Source organism: Amphiura filiformis, chromosome 3 (genome assembly GCF_039555335.1).
Source record: "Amphiura filiformis chromosome 3, Afil_fr2py, whole genome shotgun sequence".
Taxonomy (NCBI): Eukaryota; Metazoa; Echinodermata; class Ophiuroidea; order Amphilepidida; family Amphiuridae; genus Amphiura; species Amphiura filiformis.
The window spans coordinates 27,674,272-27,699,450 of record NC_092630.1 but is presented as its reverse complement, the minus strand read 5'-3'; the positions used below and the strand labels follow the sequence as shown (position 1 = coordinate 27,699,450).

The following is a 25,179-nucleotide window of genomic DNA, read 5'->3' as shown; positions in this document are numbered from 1 at the left end:
ATAGGGTTTCTTCATCCTAATAATTCAGGAAATCACGCATTATTCGTTGTTTTAAATTTGGTCTAGGCATCGGGTGCTCTAGTATCTCATGTGAAGATATCGCGGGAGAAGTTTGTGAATTTAAAATTTGTTTCACGCAGATCAAATTTTCCCACAGCATAGGAAAATATCGTGAACTGCTCCTGCCAGAAATTGAAGCCCTATTCTAATCTGGCTCATAAATTTGGCTGGTTTACTGCATAGTCACTTTTAAATTTGCCATCAATTAAAATATATATATCTTCATAAATAAGAAGGTGATTCATAAGCAAACCCTTTTAACACTATGGAATTCATATTCTGTATTTAGAGTGGGTCTCAAAGTAAACTATTTTGAGTTACTCTGGTTTCTCTGCAATAAACGCATAAATCTTTCGCCTTTTACTAAAGATTTCCGTGCAGAGGAACAAATAGATGAGTCTATAATTATTTTTCAATGCTCTGCCAGGGCTATGACACTCACCTCATTTGCATGGCAAAATTACCCGTCTCCTCTGCAGCCAATTTGGTTTCGCTCCATCGAAATCAAGCTGGTCACGGAGGAGACTACCCTCCTTTGTGTTTGTTCATTTGTGTATGGAGAGCCCTTTTTGGAGTCTATTATGACTTAGGTGACGCTCTCAGCTAGCGTCCGACGCTGCTTTGTACTAGAAATACCTTTTTGGTGAAATCGCTATAGAGCCAATCGGGAACACGTATTCGTTTTGAAAATATAGCATTAAAATTAGTATCACCCTTATGGCCCCCGTGCAGTGGAAAACCTTAATTCTTTCATTAAAAGGAAATGAAAATTAAAAAAACACGGATCTACCTGTGCACCTATAAAATGGGCACAGCAATTTGTCTCAAATATGAATGGATTTTAAGAAACATACGGGATATGATGAACATTGACCTGACGCCATGATAGTAGGATCTATTAGTCGTTTTATATACAATGTATATACCGTATTGTCATAATACCAATATTTGTCATTATATATGATGAGTAATATTTAGCAACGTAAATGTGCAGTTCATATGCACAAACGAATACTGATCTTTACGATATTCAGGTTTTTGTACATCACATATAACATGTCACATAGGAGGTCATACGTGTTGACCTTCATCTATTGTATTTGTTCATCTGTGTATGGAGAGGATTAACGCCATTAAAACTCCATCAATATTAGGGCGTAGTTCAGTGAACTCACCGGATTGCTGTTCCAAGTACTTTGATAATACAGATAATATGTATTAATGGGTCGAGGCGATTGCATTGAAAAACCTAATAAATTATTCATAACAGTTACGTAATCAATCGATAGTGCGGACACTTTTCATTTGCAAACCACCAAAATTCGTGATCTTTTAGCGTTGGAAAAGAAACCACGTGAATAGAGTGCCCTCTCAAGAATATCAATCTCTCTGGCTCTGCCTCTGGCAGAGCTAGCAAAAGAAACAAAGACAGAATTTCCCCATATACGCGATAGAAATCATGGCAACACTGACTGCTAGGCCCATAAATAGGAGCGAAGTCACCAACTGGCCCACAGTCAGGATTATTTAGAGGAGTGGAGAAGTCGCAAAATGTTTGTGTCAGGAAACTTCCAATTATTTTAAACTTTTTATTGCCATAAATTACAACTAATGAATTACTGAAACTGATTCACCCAGTCAATCATCCCATAGGGTTTCTTCATCCTAATAATTCAGGAAATCACGCATTATTCGTTGTTTTAATTTTGGTCTAGGCATCGGGTGCTCTAGTATCTCCTGTGAAGATATCGCGGAAGAAGTTTGTGAATTTAAAATTTGTTTCACGCAGATCAAATTTTCCCACAGCATAGGAAAATATCGTGAACTGCTCCTGCCAGAAATTGGAGCCCTACTCTAATGTGGCTCATAAATTTGGCTGGTTTACTGCATAGTCACTTTTAAATTTGCCATCAATTAAAATATATATATCTTCATAAATAAGGTGATTCATAAGCAAACCCTTTTAACACTATGGAATTCATATTCTGTATTTAGAGTGGGTCTCAAAGTAAACTATTTTGAGTTACTCTGGTTTCTCTGCAATACACGCATAAATCTTTCGCCTTTTTACTAAAGATTTCCGTGCAGAGGAACAAATAGATGAGTCTATAATTATTTTTCAATGCTCTCCCTCTGGCAGAGCTAGCAAAAGAAACAAAGACAGAATCTCCCCATATACCCGATAGAAATCATGGCAATACTGACTGCTAGGCCAATAAATAGGAGCGAAGTCACCAACAGGCCCGCAGTCAGGATTATTTAGAGGGAGTGGAGAAGTCAAAAAATGTCTGTTTCAGGAAACTTCAATTATTTTAAACTTTTTATTACCATAAATTACAAATAATGAATTACTGAAACCGATTCACCCAGTCAATCATCCCATAGGGTTTCTTCATCCTAATAATTCAGGAAATCACGCATTATTCGTTGTTTTAAATTTGGTCTAGGCATCGAGTGCTCTAGTATCTCATGTGAAGATATCGCGGGAGAAGTTTGTGAATTTAAAATTTGTTTCACGCAGATCAAATTTTCCCACAGCATAGGAAAATATCGTGAACTGCTCCTGCCAGAAATTGAAGCCCTATTCTAATCTGGCTCATAAATTTGGCTGGTTTACTGCATAGTCACTTTTAAATTTGCCATCAATTAAAATATATATATCTTCATAAATAAGAAGGTGATTCATAAGCAAACCCTTTTAACACTATGGAATTCATATTCTGTATTTAGAGTGGGTCTCAAAGTAAACTATTTTGAGTTACTCTGGTTTCTCTGCAATACACGCATAAATCTTTCGCCTTTTACTAAAGATTTTCGTGCAGAGGAACAAATAGATGAGTCTATAATTATTTTTCAATGCTCTGCCTCTGGCAGAGCTAGCAAAAGAAACAAAGACAGAATTTCCCCATATACGCGATAGAAATCATGGCAACACTGACTGCTAGGCCCATAAATAGGAGCGAAGTCACCAACTGGCCCACAGTCAGGATTATTTAGAGGAGTGGAGAAGTCGCAAAAATGTTTGTGTCAGGAAACTTCCAATTATTTTAAACTTTTTATTGCCATAAATTACAACTAATGAATTACTGAAACTGATTCACCCAGTCAATCATCCCATAGGGTTTCTTCATCCTAATAATTCAGGAAATCACGCATTATTCGTTGTTTTAATTTTGGTCTAGGCATCGGGTGCTCTAGTATCTCCTGTGAAGATATCGCGGAAGAAGTTTGTGAATTTAAAATTTGTTTCACGCAGATCAAATTTTCCCACAGCATAGGAAAATATCGTGAACTGCTCCTGCCAGAAATTGGAGCCCTACTCTAATGTGGCTCATAAATTTGGCTGGTTTACTGCATAGTCACTTTTAAATTTGCCATCAATTAAAATATATATATCTTCATAAATAAGGTGATTCATAAGCAAACCCTTTTAACACTATGGAATTCATATTCTGTATTTAGAGTGGGTCTCAAAGTAAACTATTTTGAGTTACTCTGGTTTCTCTGCAATACACGCATAAATCTTTCGCCTTTTACTAAAGATTTCCGTGCAGAGGAACAAATAGATGAGTCTATAATTATTTTTCAATGCTCTGCTGGCAGAGCTAGCAAAAGAAACAAAGACAGAATCTCCCCATATACCCGATAGAAATCATGGCAACACTGACTGCTAGGCCAATAAATAGGAGCGAAGTCACCAACAGGCCCGCAGTCAGGATTATTTAGAGGGAGTGGAGAAGTCACAAAAATGTCTGTTTCAGGAAACTTCAATTATTTTAAACTTTTTATTACCATAAATTACAAATAATGAATTACTGAAACCGATTCACCCAGTCAATCATCCCATAGGGTTTCTTCATCCTAATAATTCAGGAAATCACGCATTATTCGTTGTTTTAAATTTGGTCTAGGCATCGGGTGCTCTAGTATCTCATGTGAAGATATCGCGGGAGAAGTTTGTGAATTTAAAATTTGTTTCACGCAGATCAAATTTTCCCACAGCATAGGAAAATATCGTGAACTGCTCCTGCCAGAAATTGAAGCCCTATTCTAATCTGGCTCATAAATTTGGCTGGTTTACTGCATAGTCACTTTTAAATTTGCCATCAATTAAAATATATATATCTTCATAAATAAGAAGGTGATTCATAAGCAAACCCTTTTAACACTATGGAATTCATATTCTGTATTTAGAGTGGGTCTCAAAGTAAACTATTTTGAGTTACTCTGGTTTCTCTGCAATACACGCATAAATCTTTCGCCTTTTACTAAAGATTTCCGTGCAGAGGAACAAATAGATGAGTCTATAATTATTTTTCAATGCTCTGCCAGGGCTATGACACTCACCTCATTTGCATGGCAAAATTACCCGTCTCCTCTGCAGCCAATTTGGTTTCGCTCCATCGAAATCAAGCTGGTCACGGAGGAGACTACCCTCCTTTGTGTTTGTTCATTTGTGTATGGAGAGCCCTTTTGGAGTCTATAATGACTTAGGCTACGCTCTCAGCTAGAGTCCGACGCTGCATTGTACTAGAAATACCTTTTTTGTGAAATCGCTATAGAGCCAATCGGGAACACGTATTCGTTTTGAAAATATAGCATTAAAATTAGTATCACCCTTATGGCCCCCGTGCAGTGGAAAACCTTAATTCTTTCATTAAAAGGAAATGAAAATTAAAAAAACACGGATCTACCTGTGCACCTATAAAATGGGCACAGCAATTTGTCTCAAATATGAATGGATTTTAAGAAACATACGGGATATGATGAACATTGACCTGACGCCATGATAGTAGGATCTATTAGTCGTTTTATATACAATGTATATACCGTATTGTCATAATACCAATATTTGTCATTATATATGATGAGTAATATTTAGCAACGTAAATGTGCAGTTCATATGCACAAACGAATACTGATCTTTACGATATTCAGGTTTTTGTACATCACATATAACATGTCACATAGGAGGTCATACGTGTTGACCTTCATCTATTGTATTTGTTCATCTGTGTATGGAGAGGATTAACGCCATTAAAACTCCATCAATATTAGGGCGTAGTTCAGTGAACTCACCGGATTGCTGTTCCAAGTACTTTGATAATACAGATAATATGTATTAATGGGTCGAGGCGATTGCATTGAAAAACCTAATAAATTATTCATAACAGTTACGTAATCAATCGATAGTGCGGACACTTTTCATTTGCAAACCACCAAAATTCGTGATCTTTTAGCGTTGGAAAAGAAACCACGTGAATAGAGTGCCCTCTCAAGAATATCAACTCTCTGGCTCTGCCTCTGGCAGAGCTAGCAAAAGAAACAAAGACAGAATTTCCCCATATACGCGATAGAAATCATGGCAACACTGACTGCTAGGCCCATAAATAGGAGCGAAGTCACCAACTGGCCCACAGTCAGGATTATTTAGAGGAGTGGAGAAGTCGCAAAAATGTTTGTGTCAGGAAACTTCCAATTATTTTAAACTTTTTATTGCCATAAATTACAACTAATGAATTACTGAAACTGATTCACCCAGTCAATCATCCCATAGGGTTTCTTCATCCTAATAATTCAGGAAATCACGCATTATTCGTTGTTTTAATTTTGGTCTAGGCATCGGGTGCTCTAGTATCTCCTGTGAAGATATCGCGGAAGAAGTTTGTGAATTTAAAATTTGTTTCACGCAGATCAAATTTTCCCACAGCATAGGAAAATATCGTGAACTGCTCCTGCCAGAAATTGGAGCCCTACTCTAATGTGGCTCATAAATTTGGCTGGTTTACTGCATAGTCACTTTTAAATTTGCCATCAATTAAAATATATATATCTTCATAAATAAGGTGATTCATAAGCAAACCCTTTTAACACTATGGAATTCATATTCTGTATTTAGAGTGGGTCTCAAAGTAAACTATTTTGAGTTACTCTGGTTTCTCTGCAATACACGCATAAATCTTTCGCCTTTTACTAAAGATTTCCGTGCAGAGGAACAAATAGATGAGTCTATAATTATTTTTCATTGCTCTGCCTCTGGCAGAGCTAGCAAAAGAAACAAAGACAGAATCTCCCCATATACCCGATAGAAATAATGACAATACTGACTGCTAGGCCAATAAATAGGAGCGAAGTCACCAACAGGCCCGCAGTCAGGATTATTTAGAGGGAGTGGAGAAGTCACAAAATGTCTGTTTCAGGAAACTTCAATTATTTTAAACTTTTATTACCATAAATTACAAATAATGAATTACTGAAACCGATTCACCCAGTCAATCATCCCATAGGGTTTCTTCATCCTAATAATTCAGGAAATCACGCATTATTCGTTGTTTTAAATTTGGTCTAGGCATCGAGTGCTCTAGTATCTCATGTGAAGATATCGCGGGAGAAGTTTGTGAATTTAAAATTTGTTTCACGCAGATCAAATTTTCCCACAGCATAGGAAAATATCGTGAACTGCTCCTGCCAGAAATTGAAGCCCTATTCTAATCTGGCTCATAAATTTGGCTGGTTTACTGCATAGTCACTTTTAAATTTGCCATCAATTAAAATATATATATCTTCATAAATAAGAAGGTGATTCATAAGCAAACCCTTTTAACACTATGGAATTCATATTCTGTATTTAGAGTGGGTCTCAAAGTAAACTATTTTGAGTTACTCTGGTTTCTCTGCAATACACGCATAAATCTTTCGCCTTTTACTAAAGATTTCCGTGCAGAGGAACAAATAGATGAGTCTATAATTATTTTTCAATGCTCTGCCAGGGCTATGACACTCACCTCATTTGCATGGCAAAATTACCCGTCTCCTCTGCAGCCAATTTGGTTTCGCTCCATCGAAATCAAGCTGGTCACGGAGGAGACTACCCTCCTTGTGTTTGTTCATTTGTGTATGGAGAGCCAGGAATTTACTATGATATTGGGAATTGCCTGTCACACTTGATCGCACACAAGGTCGAAGGCAATTGGTCGGACCTCATCTGCTCAGAACATATTGACCCAGGTCAGCATACCGCCATATCCTTCCCGACATGCTTAGTAGCCAAGTCCGTAGAAGAGTGGATCCAAACACTATGTACACAAATATACATTTGGCCACATTTTATTATACGATTAATACGAATTTATTAAACATGGTAACAAATATTCTCTAGCAATTCGGTTATAGATGGAACTGGTAGGCATATTATAAATTCGGGATATTAAATATCTTCCTGACCAGCCAGATCTGCGCATGGTCAAAGACGAGTATCAGACCGACGCAAACTGGCTTAGTCTCCACATCAGCCAGTTTGGCTCCGCCCCTCCACAGGGAGCGTAACCTGTGTAGGAGTCTCGGTCGGACCTGGTCGGACCTCATCTCTCCCCATCGATTGTGTCCTATAATCCCCGACATTGCCCTTATGAAGTCACATCGCCCTGGGAGAGCCCTTTTTGGAGTCTATAATGACTTAGGCTACGCTCTCAGCTAGAGTCCGACGCTGCATTGTACTAGAAATACCTTTTTTTGTGAAATCGCTATAGAGCCAATCGGGAACACGTATTCGTTTTGAAAATATAGCATTAAAATTAGTATCACCCTTATGGCCCCCGTGCAGTGGGAAACCTTAATTCTTTCATTAAAAGGAAATGAAAATTAAAAAAACACGGATCTACCTGTGCACCTATAAAATGGGCACAGCAATTTGTCTCAAATATGAATGGATTTTAAGAAACATACGGGATATGATGAACATTGACCTGACGCCATGATAGTAGGATCTATTAGTCGTTTTATATACAATGTATATACCGTATTGTCATAATACCAATATTTGTCATTATATATGATGAGTAATATTTAGCAACGTAAATGTGCAGTTCATATGCACAAACGAATACTGATCTTTATGATATTCAGGTTTTTGTACATCACATATAACATGTCACATAGGAGGTCATACGTGTTGACCTTCATCTATTGTATTTGTTCATCTGTGTATGGAGAGGATTAACGCCATTAAAACTCCATCAATATTAGGGCGTAGTTCAGTGAACTCACCGGATTGCTGTTCCAAGTACTTTGATAATACAGATAATATGTATTAATGGGTCGAGGCGATTGCATTGAAAAACCTAATAAATTATTCATAACAGTTACGTAATCAATCGATAGTGCGGACACTTTTCATTTGCAAACCACCAAAATTCGTGATCTTTTAGCGTTGGAAAAGAAACCACGTGAATAGAGTGCCCTCTCAAGAATATCAACTCTCTGGCTCTGCCTCTGGCAGAGCTAGCAAAAGAAACAAAGACAGAATTTCCCCATATACGCGATAGAAATCATGGCAACACTGACTGCTAGGCCCATAAATAGGAGCGAAGTCACCAACTGGCCCACAGTCAGGATTATTTAGAATGGAGTGGAGAAGAAGCAAAAATGTTTGTGTCAGGAAACTTCCAATTATTTTAAACTTTTTATTGCCATAAATTACAACTAATGAATTACTGAAACTGATTCACCCAGTCAATCATCCCATAGGGTTTCTTCATCCTAATAATTCAGGAAATCACGCATTATTCGTTGTTTTAATTTTGGTCTAGGCATCGGGTGCTCTAGTATCTCCTGTGAAGATATCGCGGAAGAAGTTTGTGAATTTAAAATTTGTTTCACGCAGATCAAATTTTCCCACAGCATAGGAAAATATCGTGAACTGCTCCTGCCAGAAATTGGAGCCCTACTCTAATGTGGCTCATAAATTTGGCTGGTTTACTGCATAGTCACTTTTAAATTTGGCATCAATTAAAATATATATATCTTCATAAATAAGGTGATTCATAAGCAAACCCTTTGAACACTATGGAATTCATATTCTGTATTTAGAGTGGGTCTCAAAGTAAACTATTTTGAGTTACTCTGGTTTCTCTGCAATACACGCATAAATCTTTCGCCTTTTACTAAAGATTTCCGTGCAGAGGAACAAATAGATGAGTCTATAATTATTTTTCAATGCTCTGCTGGCAGAGCTAGCAAAAGAAACAAAGACAGAATCTCCCCATATACCCGATAGAAATCATATGAGCAACACTGACTGCTAGGCCAATAAATAGGAGCGAAGTCACCAACAGGCCCGCAGTCAGGATTATTTAGAGGGAGTGGAGAAGTCACAAAATGTCTGTTTCAGGAAACTTCAATTATTTTAAACTTTTTATTACCATAAATTACAAATAATGAATTACTGAAACCGATTCACCCAGTCAATCATCCCATAGGGTTTCTTCATCCTAATAATTCAGGAAATCACGCATTATTCGTTGTTTTAAATTTGGTCTAGGCATCGGGTGCTCTAGTATCTCATGTGAAGATATCGCGGGAGAAGTTTGTGAATTTAAAATTTGTTTCACGCAGATCAAATTTTCCCACAGCATAGGAAAATATCGTGAACTGCTCCTGCCAGAAATTGAAGCCCTATTCTAATCTGGCTCATAAATTTGGCTGGTTTACTGCATAGTCACTTTTAAATTTGCCATCAATTAAAATATATATATCTTCATAAATAAGAAGGTGATTCATAAGCAAACCCTTTTAACACTATGGAATTCATATTCTGTATTTAGAGTGGGTCTCAAAGTAAACTATTTTGAGTTACTCTGGTTTCTCTGCAATACACGCATAAATCTTTCGCCTTTTACTAAAGATTTCCGTGCAGAGGAACAAATAGATGAGTCTATAATTATTTTTCAATGCTCTGCCAGGGCTATGACACTCACCTCATTTGCATGGCAAAATTACCCGTCTCCTCTGCAGCCAATTTGGTTTCGCTCCATCGAAATCAAGCTGGTCACGGAGGAGACTACCCTCCTTGTGTTTGTTCATTTGTGTATGGAGAGCCCTTTTTGGAGTCTATAATGACTTAGGCTACGCTCTCAGCTAGAGTCCGACGCTGCATTGTACTAGAAATACCTTTTTTGTGAAATCGCTATAGAGCCAATCGGGAACACGTATTCGTTTTGAAAATATAGCATTAAAATTAGTATCACCCTTATGGCCCCCGTGCAGTGGAAAACCTTAATTCTTTCATTAAAAGGAAATGAAAATTAAAAAACACGGATCTACCTGTGCACCTATAAAATGGGCACAGCAATTTGTCTCAAATATGAATGGATTTTAAGAAACATACGGGATATGATGAACATTGACCTGACGCCATGATAGTAGGATCTATTAGTCGTTTTATATACAATGTATATACCGTATTGTCATAATACCAATATTTGTCATTATATATGATGAGTAATATTTAGCAACGTAAATGTGCAGTTCATATGCACAAACGAATACTGATCTTTACGATATTCAGGTTTTTGTACATCACATATAACATGTCACATAGGAGGTCATACGTGTTGACCTTCATCTATTGTATTTGTTCATCTGTGTATGGAGAGGATTAACGCCATTAAAACTCCATCAATATTAGGGCGTAGTTCAGTGAACTCACCGGATTGCTGTTCCAAGTACTTTGATAATACAGATAATATGTATTAATGGGTCGAGGCGATTGCATTGAAAAACCTAATAAATTATTCATAACAGTTACGTAATCAATCGATAGTGCGGACACTTTTCATTTGCAAACCACCAAAATTCGTGATCTTTTAGCGTTGGAAAAGAAACCACGTGAATAGAGTGCCCTCTCAAGAATATCAACTCTCTGGCTCTGCCTCTGGCAGAGCTAGCAAAAGAAACAAAGACAGAATTTCCCCATATACGCGATAGAAATCATGGCAACACTGACTGCTAGGCCCATAAATAGGAGCGAAGTCACCAACTGGCCCACAGTCAGGACTATATTGAGGAAGTGGAGAAGTCGCAAAAATGTTTGTGTCAGGAAACTTCCAATTATTTTAAACTTTTTATTGCCATAAATTACAACTAATGAATTACTGAAACTGATTCACCCAGTCAATCATCCCATAGGGTTTCTTCATCCTAATAATTCAGGAAATCACGCATTATTCGTTGTTTTAATTTTGGTCTAGGCATCGGGTGCTCTAGTATCTCCTGTGAAGATATCGCGGAAGAAGTTTGTGAATTTAAAATTTGTTTCACGCAGATCAAATTTTCCCACAGCATAGGAAAATATCGTGAACTGCTCCTGCCAGAAATTGGAGCCCTACTCTAATGTGGCTCATAAATTTGGCTGGTTTACTGCATAGTCACTTTTAAATTTGCCATCAATTAAAATATATATATCTTCATAAATAAGGTGATTCATAAGCAAACCCTTTTAACACTATGGAATTCATATTCTGTATTTAGAGTGGGTCTCAAAGTAAACTATTTTGAGTTACTCTGGTTTCTCTGCAATACACGCATAAATCTTTCGCCTTTTACTAAAGATTTCCGTGCAGAGGAACAAATAGATGAGTCTATAATTATTTTTCAATGCTCTGCCTCTGGCAGAGCTAGCAAAAGAAACAAAGACAGAATCTCCCCATATACCCGATAGAAATCATGAGCAACACTGACTGCTAGGCCAATAAATAGGAGCGAAGTCACCAACAGGCCCGCAGTCAGGATTATTTAGAGGGAGTGGAGAAGTCACAAAAATGTCTGTTTCAGGAAACTTCAATTATTTTAAACTTTTTATTACCATAAATTACAAATAATGAATTACTGAAACCGATTCACCCAGTCAATCATCCCATAGGGTTTCTTCATCCTAATAATTCAGGAAATCACGCATTATTCGTTGTTTTAAATTTGGTCTAGGCATCGAGTGCTCTAGTATCTCATGTGAAGATATCGCGGGAGAAGTTTGTGAATTTAAAATTTGTTTCACGCAGATCAAATTTTCCCACAGCATAGGAAAATATCGTGAACTGCTCCTGCCAGAAATTGAAGCCCTATTCTAATCTGGCTCATAAATTTGGCTGGTTTACTGCATAGTCACTTTTAAATTTGCCATCAATTAAAATATATATATCTTCATAAATAAGAAGGTGATTCATAAGCAAACCCTTTTAACACTATGGAATTCATATTCTGTATTTAGAGTGGGTCTCAAAGTAAACTATTTTGAGTTACTCTGGTTTCTCTGCAATACACGCATAAATCTTTCGCCTTTTACTAAAGATTTCCGTGCAGAGGAACAAATAGATGAGTCTATAATTATTTTTCAATGCTCTGCCAGGGCTATGACACTCACCTCATTTGCATGGCAAAATTACCCGTCTCCTCTGCAGCCAATTTGGTTTCGCTCCATCGAAATCAAGCTGGTCACGGAGGAGACTACCCTCCTTTGTGTTTGTTCATTTGTGTATGGAGAGCCAGGGAATTTACTATGATATTGGGAATTGCCTGTCACACTTGATCGCACACAAGGTCGAAGGCAATTGGTCGGACCTCATCTGCTCAGAACATATTGACCCAGGTCAGCATACCGCCATATCCTTCCCGACATGCTTAGTAGCCAAGTCCGTAGAAGAGTGGATCCAAACACTATGTACACAAATATACATTTGGCCACATTTTATTATACGATTAATACGAATTTATTAAACATGGTAACAAATATTCTCTAGCAATTCGGTTATAGATGGAACTGGTAGGCATATTATAAATTCGGGATATTAAATATCTTCCTGACCAGCCAGATCTGCGCATGGTCAAAGACGAGTATCAGACCGACGCAAACTGGCTTAGTCTCCACATCAGCCAGTTTGGTTCCGCCCCTCCACTGGGAGCGTAACCTGTGTAGGAGTCTCGGTCGGACCTGGTCGGACCTCATCTCTCCCCATCGATTGTGTCCTATAATCCCCGACATTGCCCTTATGAAGTCACATCGCCCTGGGAGAGCCCTTTTTGGAGTCTATAATGACTTAGGCTACGCTCTCAGCTAGAGTCCGACGCTGCATTGTACTAGAAATACCTTTTTTTGTGAAATCTCTATAGAGCCAATCGGGAACACGTATTCGTTTTGAAAATATAGCATTAAAATTAGTATCACCCTTATGGCCCCCGTGCAGTGGGAAACCTTAATTCTTTCATTAAAAGGAAATGAAAATTAAAAAAACACGGATCTACCTGTGCACCTATAAAATGGGCACAGCAATTTGTCTCAAATATGAATGGATTTTAAGAAACATACGGGATATGATGAACATTGACCTGACGCCATGATAGTAGGATCTATTAGTCGTTTTATATACAATGTATATACCGTATTGTCATAATACCAATATTTGTCATTATATATGATGAGTAATATTTAGCAACGTAAATGTGCAGTTCATATGCACAAACGAATACTGATCTTTATGATATTCAGGTTTTGTACATCACATATAACATGTCACATAGGAGGTCATACGTGTTGACCTTCATCTATTGTATTTGTTCATCTGTGTATGGAGAGGATTAACGCCATTAAAACTCCATCAATATTAGGGCGTAGTTCAGTGAACTCACCGGATTGCTGTTCCAAGTACTTTGATAATACAGATAATATGTATTAATGGGTCGAGGCGATTGCATTGAAAAACCTAATAAATTATTCATAACAGTTACGTAATCAATCGATAGTGCGGACACTTTTCATTTGCAAACCACCAAAATTCGTGATCTTTTAGCGTTGGAAAAGAAACCACGTGAATAGAGTGCCCTCTCAAGAATATCAACTCTCTGGCTCTGCCTCTGGCAGAGCTAGCAAAAGAAACAAAGACAGAATTTCCCCATATACGCGATAGAAATCATGGCAACACTGACTGCTAGGCCCATAAATAGGAGCGAAGTCACCAACTGGCCCACAGTCAGGATTATTTAGAGGGAGTGGAGAAGTCGCAAAATGTTTGTGTCAGGAAACTTCCAATTATTTTAAACTTTTTATTGCCATAAATTACAACTAATGAATTACTGAAACTGATTCACCCAGTCAATCATCCCATAGGGTTTCTTCATCCTAATAATTCAGGAAATCACGCATTATTCGTTGTTTTAATTTTGGTCTAGGCATCGGGTGCTCTAGTATCTCCTGTGAAGATATCGCGGAAGAAGTTTGTGAATTTAAAATTTGTTTCACGCAGATCAAATTTTCCCACAGCATAGGAAAATATCGTGAACTGCTCCTGCCAGAAATTGGAGCCCTACTCTAATCTGGCTCATAAATTTGGCTGGTTTACTGCATAGTCACTTTTAAATTTGCCATCAATTAAAATATATATATCTTCATAAATAAGGTGATTCATAAGCAAACCCTTTTAACACTATGGAATTCATATTCTGTATTTAGAGTGGGTCTCAAAGTAAACTATTTTGAGTTACTCTGGTTTCTCTGCAATACACGCATAAATCTTTCGCCTTTTACTAAAGATTTCCGTGCAGAGGAACAAATAGATGAGTCTATAATTATTTTTCAATGCTCTGCCTCTGGCAGAGCTAGCAAAAGAAACAAATACAGAATCTCCCCATATATCCGATAGAAATCATGGCAACACTGACTGCTAGGCCAATAAATAGGAGCGAAGTCACCAACAGGCCCGCAGTCAGGATTATTTAGAGGGAGTGGAGAAGTCAAAAAATGTCTGTTTCAGGAAACTTCAATTATTTTAAACTTTTTATTACCATAAATTACAAATAATGAATTACTGAAACCAATTCACCCAGTCAATCATCCCATAGGGTTTCTTCATCCTAATAATTCAGGAATTCACGCATTATTCGTTGTTTTAATTTTGGTCTAGGCATCGGGTGCTCTAGTATCTCCTGTGAAGATATCGCGGGAGAAGTTTGTGAATTTAAAATTTGTTTCACGCAGATCAAATTTTCCCACAGCATAGCAAAATATCGTGAACTGCTCCTGCTAGAAATTGAAGCCCTATTCTAATCTGGCTCATAAATTTGGCTGGTTTACTGCATAGTCACTTTTAAATTTGCCATCAGTTAAAATATATATATCTTCATAAATAAGAAGGTGATTCATAAGCAAACCCTTTTAACACTATGGAATTCATATTCTGTATTTAGAGTGGGTCTCAAAGTAAACTATTTTGAGTTACTCTGGTTTCTCTGCAATACACGCATAAATCTTTCGCCTTTTACTAAAGATTTCCGTGCAGAGGAACAAATAGATGAGTCTATAATTATTTTTCAGAGCTAGCAAAAGAAACAAAGACAGAATTTCCCCATATACGCGATAGAAATCATGGCAACACTGACTGCTAGGCCCATAAATAGGAGCGAAGTCACCAACTGGCCCACAGTCAGGATTATTTAGAGGAGTGGAGAAGTCGCAAAAATGTTTGTGTCAGGAAACTTCCAATTATTTTAAACTTTTATTGCCATAAATTACAACTAATGAATTACTGACACTGATTCACCCAGTCAATCATCCCATAGGGTTTCTTCATCCTAATAATTCAGGAAATCACGCATTATTCGTTGTTTTAATTTTGGTCTAGGCATCGGGTGCTCTAGTATCTCCTGTGAAGATATCACGGGAGAAGTTTGTGAATTTAAAATTTATTTCACGCAGATCAAATTTTCCCACAGCATAGGAAAATATCGTGAACTGCTCCTGCCAGAAATTGGAGCCCTACTCTAATCTGGCTCATAAATTTGACTGGTTTACTGCATAGTCACTTTTAAATTTGCCATCAATTAAAATATATATATCTTCATAAATAAGGTGATTCATAAGCAAACCCTTTTAACACTATGGAATTCATATTCTGTATTTAGAGTGGGTCTCAAAGTAAACTATTTTGAGTTACTCTGGTTTCTCTGCAATACACGCATAAATCTTTCGCCTTTTACTAAAGATTTCCGTGCAGAGGAACAAATAGATGAGTCTATAATTATTTTTCAATGCTCTGCCTCTGGCAGAGCTAGCAAAAGAAACAAAGACAGAATCTCCCCATATACCCGATAGAAATCATGGCAACACTGACTGCTAGGCCAATAAATAGGAGCGAAGTCACCAACAGGCCCGCAGTCAGGATTATTTAGAGAGAGTGGAGAAGTCACAAAAATGTCTGTTTCAGGAAACTTCAATTATTTTAAACTTTTTATTACCATAAATTACAAATAATGAATTACTGAAACCGATTCACCCAGTCAATCATCCCATAGGGTTTCTTCATCCTAATAATTCAGGAAATCACGCATTATTCGTTGTTTTAAATTTGGTCTAGGCATCGGGTGCTCTAGTATCTCATGTGAAGATATCGCGGGAGAAGTTTGTGAATTTAAAATTTGTTTCACGCAGATCAAATTTTCCCACAGCATAGGAAAATATCGTGAACTGCTCCTGCCAGAAATTGAAGCCCTATTCTAATCTGGCTCATAAATTTGGCTGGTTTACTGCATAGTCACTTTTAAATTTGCCATCAATTAAAATATATATATCTTCATAAATAAGAAGGTGATTCATAAGCAAACCCTTTTAACACTATGGAATTCATATTCTGTATTTAGAGTGGGTCTCAAAGTAAACTATTTTGAGTTACTCTGGTTTCTCTGCAATACACGCATAAATCTTTCGCCTTTTACTAAAGATTTCCGTGCAGAGGAACAAATAGATGAGTCTATAATTATTTTTCAATGCTCTGCCTCTGGCAGAGCTAGCAAAAGAAACAAAGACAGAATTTCCCCATATACGCGATAGAAATCATGGCAACACTGACTGCTAGGCCCATAAATAGGAGCGAAGTCACCAACTGGCCCACAGTCAGGATTATTTAGAGGAGTGGAGAAGTCGCAAAAATGTTTGTGTCAGGAAACTTCCAATTATTTTAAACTTTTTATTGCCATAAATTACAACTAATGAATTACTGAAACTGATTCACCCAGTCAATCATCCCATAGGGTTTCTTCATCCTAATAATTCAGGAAATCACGCATTATTCGTTGTTTTAATTTTGGTCTAGGCATCGGGTGCTCTAGTATCTCCTGTGAAGATATCGCGGAAGAAGTTTGTGAATTTAAAATTTGTTTCACGCAGATCAAATTTTCCCACAGCATAGGAAAATATCGTGAACTGCTCCTGCCAGAAATTGGAGCCCTACTCTAATGTGGCTCATAAATTTGGCTGGTTTACTGCATAGTCACTTTTAAATTTGCCATCAATTAAAATATATATATCTTCATAAATAAGGTGATTCATAAGCAAACCCTTTTAACACTATGGAATTCATATTCTGTATTTAGAGTGGGTCTCAAAGTAAACTATTTTGAGTTACTCTGGTTTCTCTGCAATACACGCATAAATCTTTCGCCTTTACTAAAGATTTCCGTGCAGAGGAACAAATAGATGAGTCTATAATTATTTTTCAATGCTCTGCCTCTGGCAGAGCTAGCAAAAGAAACAAAGACAGAATCTCCCCATATACCCGATAGAAATCATGGCAATACTGACTGCTAGGCCAATAAATAGGAGCAGAAGTCACCAACAGGCCCGCAGTCAGGATTATTTAGAGGAGTGGAGAAGTCACAAAAATGTCTGTTTCAGGAAACTTCAATTATTTTAAACTTTTTATTACCATAAATTACAAATAATGAATTACTGAAACCGATTCACCCAGTCAATCATCCCATAGGGTTTCTTCATCCTAATAATTCAGGAAATCACGCATTATTCGTTGTTTTAATTTTGGTCTAGGCATCGGGTGCTCTAGTATCTCCTGTGAAGATATCGCGGGAGAAGTTTGTGAATTTAAAATTTGTTTCACGCAGATCAAATTTTCCCACAGCATAGGAAAATATCGTGAACTGCTCCTGCCAGAAATTGGAGCCCTACTCTAATCTGGCTCATAAATTTGGCTGGTTTACTGCATAGTCACTTTTAAATTTGCCATCAATTAAAATATATATATCTTCATAAATAAGAGGGTGATTCATAAGCAAACCCTTTTAACACTATGGAATTCATATTCTGTATTTAGAGTAGGTCTCAAAGTAAACTATTTGAGTTACTCTGGTTTCTCTGCAATACACGCATAAATCTTTCGCCTTTTACTAAAGATTTCCGTGCAGAGGAACAAATAGATGAGTCTATAATTATTTTTCAATGCTCTGCCTCTGGCAGAGCTAGCAAAAGAAACAAAGACAGAATCTCCCCATATACCCGATAGAAATCATGGCAACACTGACTGCTAGGCCAATAAATAGGAGCGAAGTCACCAACAGGCCCGCAGTCAGGATTATTTAGAGGGAGTGGAGAAGTCACAAAAATGTCTGTTTCAGGAAACTTCAATTATTTTAAACTTTTATTACCATAAATTACAAATAATGAATTACTGAAACCGATTCACCCAGTCAATCATCCCATAGGGTTTCTTCATCCTAATAATTCAGGAAATCACGCATTATTCGTTGTTTTAAATTTGGTCTAGGCATCGGGTGCTCTAGTATCTCATGTGAAGATATCGCGGGAGAAGTTTGTGAATTTAAAATTTGTTTCACGCAGATCAAATTTTCCCACAGCATAGGAAAATATCGTGAACTGCTCCTGCCAGAAATTGAAGCCCTATTCTAATCTGGCTCATAAATTTGGCTGGTTTACTGCATAGTCACTTTTAAATTTGCCATCAATTAAAATATATATATCTTCATAAATAAGAAGGTGATTCATAAGCAAACCCTTTTAACACTATGGAATTCATATTCTGTATTTAGAGTGGGTCTCAAAGTAAACTATTTTGAGTTACTCTGGTTTCTCTGCAATACACGCATAAATCTTTCGCCTTTTACTAAAGATTTCCGTGCAGAGGAACAAATAGATGAGTCTATAATTATTTTTCAATGCTCTGCCTCTGGCAGAGCTAGCAAAAGAAACAAAGACAGAATTTCCCCATATACGCGATAGAAATCATGGCAACACTGACTGCTAGGCCCATAAATAGGAGCGAAGTCACCAACTGGCCCACAGTCAGGATTATTTAGAGGAGTGGAGAAGTCGCAAAAATGTTTGTGTCAGGAAACTTCCAATTATTTTAAACTTTTATTGCCATAAATTACAACTAATGAATTACTGAAACCGATTCACCCAGTCAATCATCCCATAGGGTTTCTTCATCCTAATAATTCAGGAAATCACGCATTATTCGTTGTTTTAATTTTGGTCTAGGCATCGGGTGCTCTAGTATCTCCTGTGAAGATATCGCGGAAGAAGTTTGTAAATTTAAAATTTGTTTCACGCAGATCAAATTTTCCCACAGCATAGGAAAATATCGTGAACTGCTCCTGCCAGAAATTGGAGCCCTACTCTAATGTGGCTCATAAATTTGGCTGGTTTACTGCATAGTCACTTTTAAATTTGCCATCAATTAAAATATATATATCTTCATAAATAAGGTGATTCATAAGCAAACCCTTTTAACACTATGGAATTCATATTCTGTATTTAGAGTGGGTCTCAAAGTAAACTATTTTGAGTTACTCTGGTTTCTCTGCAATACACGCATAAATCTTTCGCCTTTTACTAAAGATTTCCGTGCAGAGGAACAAATAGGTGAGTCTATAATTATGTTTCAATGCTCTGCCTCTGGCAGAGCTAGCAAAAGAAACAAAGACAGAATCTCCCCATATACCCGATAGAAATCATGGCAATACTGACTGCTAGGCCAATAAATAGGAGCGAAGTCACCAACAGGCCCGCAGTCAGGATTATTTAGAGGGAGTGGAGAAGTCACAAAAATGTCTGTTTCAGGAAACTTCAATTATTTTAAACTTTTATTACCATAAATTACAAATAATGAATTACTGAAACCGATTCACCCAGTCAATCATCCCATAGGGTTTCTTCATCCTAATAATTCAGGAAATCACGCATTATTCGTTGTTTTAATTTTGGTCTAGGCATCGGGTGCTCTAGTATCTCCTGTGAAGATATCGCGGGAGAAGTTTGTGAATTTAAAATTTGTTTCACGCAGATCAAATTTTCCCACAGCATATCGTGAACTGCTCCTGCCAGAAATTGGAGCCCTACTCTAATCTTGCTCATCAATTTGGCTGGTTTACTGCATAGTCACTTTTAAATTTGCCATCAATTAAAATATATATATCTTCATAAATAAGAAGGTGATTCATAAGCAAACCCTTTTAACACTATGGAATTCATATTCTGTATTTAGAGTGGGTCTCAAAGTAAACTATTTTGAGTTACTCTGGTTTCTCTGCAATACACGCATAAATCTTTCGCCTTTTACTAAAGATTTCCGTGCAGAGGAACAAATAGATGAGTCTATAATTATTTTTTCAATGCTCTGCCTCTGGCAGAAACTAGCAAAAGAAACAAAGACAGAATTTCCCCATATACGCGATAGAAATCATGGCAACACTGACTGCTAGGCCCATAAATAGGAGCGAAGGCACCAACTGGCCCGCAGTCAGGATTATTTAGAGGGAGTGGAGAAGTCGCAAAAATGTTTGTGTCAGGAAACTTCCAATTATTTTAAACTTTTTATTGCCATAAATTACAACTAATGAATTACTGAAACCGATTCACCCAGTCAATCATCCCATAGGGTTTCTTCATCCTAATAATTCAGGAAATCACGCATTATTCGTTGTTTTAATTTTGGTCTAAGCATCAGGTGCTCTAGTATCTCCTGTGAAGATATCGCGGGAGAAGTTTGTGAATTTAAAATTGGTTTCACGCAGATCAAATTTTCCCACAGCATAGGAAAATATCGTGAACTGCTCCTGCCAGAAATTGGAGCCCTACTCTAATCTGGCTCATAAATTTGGCTGGTTTACTGCATAGTCACTTTTAAATTTGCCATCAATTAAAATATATCTTCATAAATAAGAAGGTGATTCATAAGCAAACCCTTTTAACACTATGGAATTCATATTCTGTATTTAGAGTGGGTCTCAAAGTAAACTATTTTGAGTTACTCTGGTTTCTCTGCAATACACGCATAAATCTTTCGCCTTTTACTAAAGATTTCCGTGCAGAGGAACAAATAGATGAGTCTATAATTATTTTTCAATACTCTGCCTCTGGCAGAGCTAGCAAAAGAAACAAAGACAGAATTTCCCCATACATCCGATAGAAATCATGGCAACACTGACTATGCTAGGCCCATAAATAGGAACGAAGTCACCAACAGGCCCGCAGTCAGGATTATTTAGAGGGAGGAGGAAGTCACAAAATGTCTGTTTCAGGAAACTTCAATTATTTTAACTTTTCATGCCTATTATACGATCAGGGTTGGGGTTAACCGAGAGGTCTCAAGTAGGGGCCTTTATCATGTCTATATTCATCGAGTGCTTCCAACATTTTAATTCGCGTTCAGGGTTGTTTTCACAAGTTTTACTGACGATAATGCACAAGACGACCAGCAACATTCAGACCTACATGTATTGAATTGACAATGTTCAGAAATTTGTCTACCAATCAGACATTAAACTTGCAGCCAATTATTAAATACTCAAATTTATGATGAAAACTGATCGTTGTTTTGTAATTTACAAACAATGAAATAATGAAACTGTTAGTGATTCACAACCAAGCAATCAACCCATAGGGTTTCTTCATTCAATAATTCAGGAAATCACGCATTATTCGTTGTTTTAATTTTGGTCTAGGTATCGGGTACTCTGGTATCTCCTGTGAAGATATCGCGGGAGAAGTTTGTGAATTTAAAATTTGTTTCACGCAGATCAAATTTTCCCACAGCATAGGAAAATATCGTGAACTGCTCCTGCCAGAAATTGGAGCCCTACTCTAATCTGGCTCATAAATTTGGCTGGTTTACTGCATAGTCACTTTTAAATTTGCCTTCAATTAAAATATATATCTTTATAAATAAGAAGGTGAATCATAAGCAAACCCTTTTAACACTATGGAATTCATATTCTGTATTTAGAGTGGGTCTCAAAGTAAACTATTTTGAGTTACTCTGGTTTCTCTGCAATACACGCATAAATCTTTCGCCTTTTACTAAAGATTTCCGTGCAGAGGAACAAATAGATAAATTATTTTTCAATGCTCTGCCTCTGGCAAAGCTAGCAAAAAAACAAAGACAGAATTTCCCCATATACGCGATAGAAATCATGGCAACACTGACTGCTAGGCCCATAAATAGGAGCGAAGTCACCAACTGGCCCGCAGTCAGGATTATTTAGAGGGAGTGGAGAAGTCGCAAAAATGTTTGTGTCAGGAAACTTCCAATTATTTTAAACTTTTTATTGCCATAAATTACAACTAATGAATTACTGAAACCGATTCACCCAGTCAATCATCCCATAGGGTTTCTTCATCCTAATAATTCAGGAAATCACGCATTATTCGTTGTTTTAATTTTGGTCTAAGCATCAGGTGCTCTAGTATCTCCTGTGAAGATATCGCGGGAGAAGTTTGTGAATTTAAAATTTGTTTCACGCAGATCAAATTTTCCCACAGCATAGGAAAATATCGTGAACTGCTCCTGCCAGAAATTGGAGCCCTACTCTAATCTGGCTCATAAATTTGGCTGGTTTACTGCATAGTCACTTTTAAATTTGCCATCAATTAAAATATATCTTCATAAATAAGAAGGTGATTCATAAGCAAACCCTTTTAACACTATGGAATTCATATTCTGTATTTAGAGTGGGTCTCAAAGTAAACTATTTTGAGTTACTCTGGTTTCTCTGCAATACACGCATAAATCTTTCGCCTTTTACTAAAGATTTCCGTGCAGAGGAACAAATAGATGAGTCTATAATTATTTTTCAATGCTCTGCCTCTGGCAAGCTAGCAAAAGAAACAAAGACAGAATCTCCCCATATACCCGATAGAAATCATGGCAATACTGACTGCTAGGCCAATAAATAGGAGCAGAAGTCACCAACAGGCCCGCAGTCAGGATTATTTAGAGGAGTGGAGAAGTCACAAAATGTCTGTTTCAGGAAACTTCAATTATTTTAAACTTTTATTACCATAAATTACAAATAATGAATTACTGAAACCGATTCACCCATCAATCATCCCATAGGGTTTCTTCATCCTAATAATTCAGGAAATCACGCATTATTCGTTGTTTTAATTTTGGTCTAGGCATCAGGTGCTCTAGTATCTCCTGTGAAGATATCGCGGGAGAAGTTTGTGAATTTAAAATTTGTTTCACGCAGATCAAATTTTCCCACAGCATAGGAAAATATCGTGAACTGCTCCTGCCAGAAATTGGAGCCCTACTCTAATCTGGCTCATAAATTTGGCTGGTTTACTGCATAGTCACTTTTAAATTTGCCATCAATTAAAATATATATATCTTCATAAATAAGAGGGTGATTCATAAGCAAACCCTTTTAACACTATGGAATTCATATTCTGTATTTAGAGTAGGTCTCAAAGTAAACTATTTGAGTTACTCTGGTTTCTCTGCAATACACGCATAAATCTTTCGCCTTTTACTAAAGATTTCCGTGCAGAGGAACAAATAGATGAGTCTATAATTATTTTTCAATGCTCTGCCTCTGGCAAACTAGCAAAAAAAACAAAGACAGAATCTCCCCATATACCCGATAGAAATCATGGCAACACTGACTGCTAGGCCAATAAATAGGAGCAAGAAGTCACCAACAGGCCCGCAGTCAGGATTATTTAGAGGAGTGGAGAAGTCACAAAAATGTCTGTTTCAGGAAACTTCAATTATTTTAAACTTTTTATTACCATAAATTACAAATAATGAATTACTGAAACCGATTCACCCAGTCAATCATCCCATAGGGTTTCTTCATCCTAATAATTCAGGAAATCACGCATTATTCGTTGTTTTAAATTTGGTCTAGGCATCAGGTGCTCTAGTATCTCATGTGAAGATATCGCGGGAGAAGTTTGTGAATTTAAAATTTGTTTCACGCAGATCAAATTTTCCCACAGCATAGGAAAATATCGTGAACTGCTCCTGCCAGAAATTGAAGCCCTATTCTAATCTGGCTCATAAATTTGGCTGGTTTACTGCATAGTCACTTTTAAATTTGCCATCAATTAAAATATATATATCTTCATAAATAAGAAGGTGATTCATAAGCAAACCCTTTTAACACTATGGAATTCATATTCTGTATTTAGAGTGGGTCTCAAAGTAAACTATTTTGAGTTACTCTGGTTTCTCTGCAATACACGCATAAATCTTTCGCCTTTTACTAAAGATTTCCGTGCAGAGGAACAAATAGATGAGTCTATAATTATTTTTCAATGCTCTGCCTCTGGCAGAACTAGCAAAAAAACAAAGACAGAATTTCCCCATATACGCGATAGAAATCATGGCAACACTGACTGCTAGGCCCATAAATAGGAGCAGAAGTCACCAACTGGCCCACAGTCAGGATTATTTAGAGGGAGTGGAGAAGTCGCAAAAATGTTTGTGTCAGGAAACTTCCAATTATTTTAAACTTTTTATTACCATAAATTACAAATAATGAATTACTGAAACCGATTCACCCAGTCAATCATCCCATAGGGTTTCTTCATCCTAATAATTCAGTAAATCACGCATGCGTCGTTGTTTTAATTTTGGTCTGGGAATCGGGTGCTCTAGTATCTCCGGTGAAGATATCGCGGGAGAAGTTTGTGAATTTAAAATTCGTTTCACGCAGATCAAATTTTCCCACAGCATATCGTGAACTGCTCCTGCCAGAAATTGGAGCCCTACTCTAATCTTGCTCATCAATTTGGCTGGTTTACTGCATAGTCACTTTTAAATTTGCCATCAATTAAAATATATATATCTTCATAAATAAGAAGGTGATTCATAAGCAAACCCTTTTAACACTATGGAATTCATATTCTGTATTTAGAGTGGGTCTCAAAGTAAACTATTTTGAGTTACTCTGGTTTCTCTGCAATACACGCATAAATCTTTCGCCTTTTACTAAAGATTTCCGTGCAGAGGAACAAATAGATGAGTCTATAATTATTTTTCAATGCTCTGCCTCTGGCAGAGCTAGCAAAAGAAACAAAGACAGAATTTCCCCATATACGCGATAGAAATCATGGCAACACTGACTGCTAGGCCCATAAATAGGAGCGAAGTCACCAACTGGCCCGCAGTCAGGATTATTTAGAGGAGTGGAGAAGTCGCAAAAATGTTTGTGTCAGGAAACTTCCAATTATTTTAAACTTTTTATTGCCATAAATTACAA

General features: G+C 37.1%; 20 non-coding genes and 6 pseudogenes across 20 annotated transcripts; all 26 read left to right on the top strand.

Moving 5' to 3' along the window:
- Positions 1 to 377: 377 nt before the first annotated feature.
- Positions 378 to 491, top strand: LOC140149369 (U5 spliceosomal RNA; annotated as a pseudogene).
- A 1,592-nt stretch (positions 492 to 2,083) lies between these two features.
- Positions 2,084 to 2,204, top strand: LOC140149389 (U5 spliceosomal RNA). Its single transcript, XR_011858629.1, has one exon. It is a non-coding gene; the product is annotated as a U5 spliceosomal RNA (small nuclear RNA).
- Positions 2,205 to 2,818: 614 nt separating this feature from the next.
- LOC140149370 (U5 spliceosomal RNA) lies at positions 2,819 to 2,938 on the top strand. Its single transcript, XR_011858618.1, has one exon. It is a non-coding gene; the product is annotated as a U5 spliceosomal RNA (small nuclear RNA).
- A 612-nt stretch (positions 2,939 to 3,550) lies between these two features.
- Positions 3,551 to 3,667, top strand: LOC140149354 (U5 spliceosomal RNA). The gene has a single exon (XR_011858603.1). It is a non-coding gene; the product is annotated as a U5 spliceosomal RNA (small nuclear RNA).
- Positions 3,668 to 4,282: 615 nt separating this feature from the next.
- Positions 4,283 to 4,396, top strand: LOC140149380 (U5 spliceosomal RNA; annotated as a pseudogene).
- Positions 4,397 to 5,987: 1,591 nt separating this feature from the next.
- LOC140149359 (U5 spliceosomal RNA) lies at positions 5,988 to 6,107 on the top strand. The gene has a single exon (XR_011858608.1). It is a non-coding gene; the product is annotated as a U5 spliceosomal RNA (small nuclear RNA).
- A 613-nt stretch (positions 6,108 to 6,720) lies between these two features.
- On the top strand, positions 6,721 to 6,834 carry LOC140149379 (U5 spliceosomal RNA; annotated as a pseudogene).
- A 2,122-nt stretch (positions 6,835 to 8,956) lies between these two features.
- Positions 8,957 to 9,073, top strand: LOC140149353 (U5 spliceosomal RNA). The gene has a single exon (XR_011858602.1). It is a non-coding gene; the product is annotated as a U5 spliceosomal RNA (small nuclear RNA).
- A 617-nt stretch (positions 9,074 to 9,690) lies between these two features.
- Positions 9,691 to 9,804, top strand: LOC140149378 (U5 spliceosomal RNA; annotated as a pseudogene).
- Positions 9,805 to 11,395: 1,591 nt separating this feature from the next.
- On the top strand, positions 11,396 to 11,515 carry LOC140149333 (U5 spliceosomal RNA). The gene has a single exon (XR_011858583.1). It is a non-coding gene; the product is annotated as a U5 spliceosomal RNA (small nuclear RNA).
- Positions 11,516 to 12,131: 616 nt separating this feature from the next.
- On the top strand, positions 12,132 to 12,245 carry LOC140149377 (U5 spliceosomal RNA; annotated as a pseudogene).
- Positions 12,246 to 14,366: 2,121 nt separating this feature from the next.
- On the top strand, positions 14,367 to 14,486 carry LOC140149332 (U5 spliceosomal RNA). Its single transcript, XR_011858582.1, has one exon. It is a non-coding gene; the product is annotated as a U5 spliceosomal RNA (small nuclear RNA).
- Positions 14,487 to 15,100: 614 nt separating this feature from the next.
- On the top strand, positions 15,101 to 15,221 carry LOC140149396 (U5 spliceosomal RNA). The gene has a single exon (XR_011858635.1). It is a non-coding gene; the product is annotated as a U5 spliceosomal RNA (small nuclear RNA).
- Positions 15,222 to 15,814: 593 nt separating this feature from the next.
- Positions 15,815 to 15,934, top strand: LOC140149330 (U5 spliceosomal RNA). Its single transcript, XR_011858581.1, has one exon. It is a non-coding gene; the product is annotated as a U5 spliceosomal RNA (small nuclear RNA).
- A 615-nt stretch (positions 15,935 to 16,549) lies between these two features.
- Positions 16,550 to 16,669, top strand: LOC140149329 (U5 spliceosomal RNA). Its single transcript, XR_011858580.1, has one exon. It is a non-coding gene; the product is annotated as a U5 spliceosomal RNA (small nuclear RNA).
- Positions 16,670 to 17,281: 612 nt separating this feature from the next.
- LOC140149387 (U5 spliceosomal RNA) lies at positions 17,282 to 17,400 on the top strand. Its single transcript, XR_011858627.1, has one exon. It is a non-coding gene; the product is annotated as a U5 spliceosomal RNA (small nuclear RNA).
- A 614-nt stretch (positions 17,401 to 18,014) lies between these two features.
- LOC140149328 (U5 spliceosomal RNA) lies at positions 18,015 to 18,134 on the top strand. Its single transcript, XR_011858579.1, has one exon. It is a non-coding gene; the product is annotated as a U5 spliceosomal RNA (small nuclear RNA).
- Positions 18,135 to 18,748: 614 nt separating this feature from the next.
- Positions 18,749 to 18,868, top strand: LOC140149457 (U5 spliceosomal RNA). The gene has a single exon (XR_011858689.1). It is a non-coding gene; the product is annotated as a U5 spliceosomal RNA (small nuclear RNA).
- A 611-nt stretch (positions 18,869 to 19,479) lies between these two features.
- On the top strand, positions 19,480 to 19,599 carry LOC140149367 (U5 spliceosomal RNA). Its single transcript, XR_011858616.1, has one exon. It is a non-coding gene; the product is annotated as a U5 spliceosomal RNA (small nuclear RNA).
- Positions 19,600 to 20,205: 606 nt separating this feature from the next.
- LOC140149366 (U5 spliceosomal RNA) lies at positions 20,206 to 20,326 on the top strand. The gene has a single exon (XR_011858615.1). It is a non-coding gene; the product is annotated as a U5 spliceosomal RNA (small nuclear RNA).
- Positions 20,327 to 20,939: 613 nt separating this feature from the next.
- On the top strand, positions 20,940 to 21,059 carry LOC140149363 (U5 spliceosomal RNA). Its single transcript, XR_011858612.1, has one exon. It is a non-coding gene; the product is annotated as a U5 spliceosomal RNA (small nuclear RNA).
- An 888-nt stretch (positions 21,060 to 21,947) lies between these two features.
- Positions 21,948 to 22,058, top strand: LOC140149399 (U5 spliceosomal RNA; annotated as a pseudogene).
- Positions 22,059 to 22,669: 611 nt separating this feature from the next.
- LOC140149385 (U5 spliceosomal RNA) lies at positions 22,670 to 22,788 on the top strand. Its single transcript, XR_011858625.1, has one exon. It is a non-coding gene; the product is annotated as a U5 spliceosomal RNA (small nuclear RNA).
- Positions 22,789 to 23,399: 611 nt separating this feature from the next.
- Positions 23,400 to 23,518, top strand: LOC140149392 (U5 spliceosomal RNA). Its single transcript, XR_011858631.1, has one exon. It is a non-coding gene; the product is annotated as a U5 spliceosomal RNA (small nuclear RNA).
- A 616-nt stretch (positions 23,519 to 24,134) lies between these two features.
- On the top strand, positions 24,135 to 24,254 carry LOC140149355 (U5 spliceosomal RNA). Its single transcript, XR_011858604.1, has one exon. It is a non-coding gene; the product is annotated as a U5 spliceosomal RNA (small nuclear RNA).
- A 608-nt stretch (positions 24,255 to 24,862) lies between these two features.
- On the top strand, positions 24,863 to 24,982 carry LOC140149456 (U5 spliceosomal RNA). Its single transcript, XR_011858688.1, has one exon. It is a non-coding gene; the product is annotated as a U5 spliceosomal RNA (small nuclear RNA).
- Positions 24,983 to 25,179: the final 197 nt, after the last annotated feature.